Source organism: Aythya fuligula, chromosome 18, assembly GCF_009819795.1.
Source record: "Aythya fuligula isolate bAytFul2 chromosome 18, bAytFul2.pri, whole genome shotgun sequence".
Lineage (NCBI taxonomy): Eukaryota > Metazoa > Chordata > Aves > Anseriformes > Anatidae > Aythya > Aythya fuligula.
The window spans coordinates 11,766,112-11,768,553 of NC_045576.1; the positions used below are offsets into that span (position 1 = coordinate 11,766,112).

The 2,442-nt window shown below is 73.5% G+C and overlaps 1 long non-coding RNA gene across 1 annotated transcript; it reads left to right on the forward strand.

The window, feature by feature from the left end:
• Positions 1-674: 674 nt before the first annotated feature.
• On the forward strand, positions 675-1,912 carry LOC116496569. The gene is made up of 2 exons (XR_004254029.1): positions 675-737; positions 1,460-1,912. It is a non-coding gene; the product is annotated as an uncharacterized LOC116496569 (long non-coding RNA).
• The last annotated feature ends 530 nt before the right edge of the window (positions 1,913-2,442 follow it).

The following is a 2,442-nucleotide window of genomic DNA, read 5'->3' on the forward strand; positions in this document are numbered from 1 at the left end:
GCCCAGGGGGGGTCGGGGAGCCCCCTCCAACCCCCCTCACCCCCCCCCGCATTGCTCCCTGTGCCCTCCCCAGCCCACCCCAAGGCCGCGTGGGGACCCCCCCACGACCCCCCCAACCCCCACGACCCCCCCCAACCCCCCCCCACAGCCCAGAGCCCGCCCCCTCCCGTGCCCACCCCCAGCGCCCTGCCCCGCTCCCGTTTTGCTCCGGCACTGCAAGGGTTAACCCCCGCCGCGCTCCCCCCCCCCCCCCCCCGCCCCCTCCCTTCTCCGCTCGGAAGCGCGCGCGCGCGCTCGGGTGACCGGCGCGCGCGCGCGCTATCCCCCCGCCCCCCCTCCACCACCACCTTTCCCCTCCCCTCGCCGTCGGGGTGGGCGCTGATTGGCTGGCCGCCCGCCAGCCCGCTGCCAATCACGCAGTGTAAACAAGGCGCCGATTGGCCGCCCGCCAGCCCGCACCGCGCCGCCCGCCCGCCGCGCTCACTGGCCGCGCCGTTTCAAGGCCCCCCGCGGCCGCGCCATGAAAGGGGAAGGAGGCGGCGGCGGTTTCTAGGCTCCCCCCCCTCCCTTCTCACCCCCCCCCCCTTCCCCTCCCCGGTTCCGTCCCCGCTCCCCCCCCCCCTCCCTCCCTCTCCTCCCCCCCCCCCCCGGGCGGACCCCGCGGCCCCGGGAGCGGCGCGGGGAGATCAAAGGCGGCGGCAGCGGGGAGCGGGACGGGGCCGTGCCGGGAGCCGCAGGTCTGAAGGGGGGGGGATACGGGGCTGGGGGGGGGCCGGGGGAGGGCTGGGAGCTGCCGGGCACCGGAGCCGTACCGGGCCGGGAGCGGAGCGGAGCGCTCGGGAAGCGGCGGGGCCGGTGAGCGGCGGTGGGGATGGGTTTGGGGTTTGGGGGGGTTCGGGGATGCTGCTGGGAGTATAAAGGAGGGAGGTGGGGGAGAGGGGGTGGGGGGGTGGGAGAGGGCTGGGTGCACCGGGATGTACCGGGAGAGCACCGGGATGTACCGGGATACACCGGGATGTACCGGAATATACTGGGATGTACCGGGAGAGCGCCGGGTTGCCGCGGCTCGGGGCTCCCGGGTGATGATCGCGTCGGGATGGAGCGCGGCACGGCCGGGACCCGGGCACCGGCACCGGCACCGGGACCCCCGGACACGGGGACCCCCCCACCCCCGGCCGCGGGGCCACGCACCGGAGCCGCAGGAGCGAAACCCACCGGGAGAATGGGCACAGGCACGGGCAGCGCACGCAGCCCCGGCAGCCTCCCGGTGCGGGCAGCCCCGGGCTCGCTCCTCCAGCCGGGTGGGGGGATGCGCTGGGACCCCCGGGCAGCGCCGTGGTGTCCTTCCCCTTCCCTGCGTGCTGCTACCCCATTAAAAAATAATAATTATTATTAAAAAAGGAAAAAAAAGCACAAACCGCAGATTTTTGTTTCCTTCTCGCCTGTTTCTGCCCCGCAGTGCCGCTGCCGGAGCCCCGCAGGATGCTGCAGGATGGGGTCGGGTCGTATCCTGCCGGCCCCGCACGGAGCTGCCACTGGGATCGGCCCCGTCTGGGAAGGAACCGGCACGGAAAGCACCGGGCAGGGCCAGGAGCAGCACGGACAGCACCGGGAGCAGCACCGGGACCGGGTACCGGAGCGCCGGGTGCCCGCGAGCAGCGCGGTTGTTCGGGGCCACCCCATTGTTCCCGGCCGCCCCTCGCTGTGGGGTGAGTTACCAACAATTTATTGGCTGGGAAGGAATTAAAAATGAAGAAAAAAACCCAAAGCCGACGGCCGGGCTTCCCGCACCGAGGTGGCTGACGCGGGGCCGTGCCGCCGAGCAGCCCCGGTGCTTCCCCAGCACCGGCGTAACGGCGAGGTCAGTGCTGAAACGAACCCAACCCGGTTAATTAAAGGGGTTTTAATAACAGGCACCGGCCCCGTGCATCCTTCCCGGTGCCTCCTATGCGGCTCAGGACCTGGGACCCCCCCCTCCTCGCCCTCGCCTTTGTCCGCACCCGGGGCGGCCCCGCGGGCACCGGAGACAAAGGGCGGCGGGAGGGGGTCCTGCGGGGCCGCCCTTTGTTGGGGCCGAGCCGAACCGGGCCAGACCCCGTGCTCCCGGCCCCGGGAACAAAGGCGGCAGCCCTGGGGTGAGCCCCCCGACCCCGCTCCGGGTAGGGAAAGCGCGGGGCTGGGGGCTCAGCACCGGCACGGCACGGAGCGGGACGGGATGCACCGGGACCTGGCTCCTTTGTCCTCGCTCCCACCCGCAGCACGCGGCGCTGAGCGTCCCGGGGGGCTCAGCACGGCTGGGGGGGCGCAGGGCTTGGGCTGCTCCCCCGTGGTGTGCATCGCCGTGGCCGTGCGGAGCCGCCCCGAGCACCCAAGGGTGCTGCCTGGGGCTGTGCGGCAGGGGCACCCCGGGGACAGCCATCGGGGGGGGGGGGGCTGCAGCGC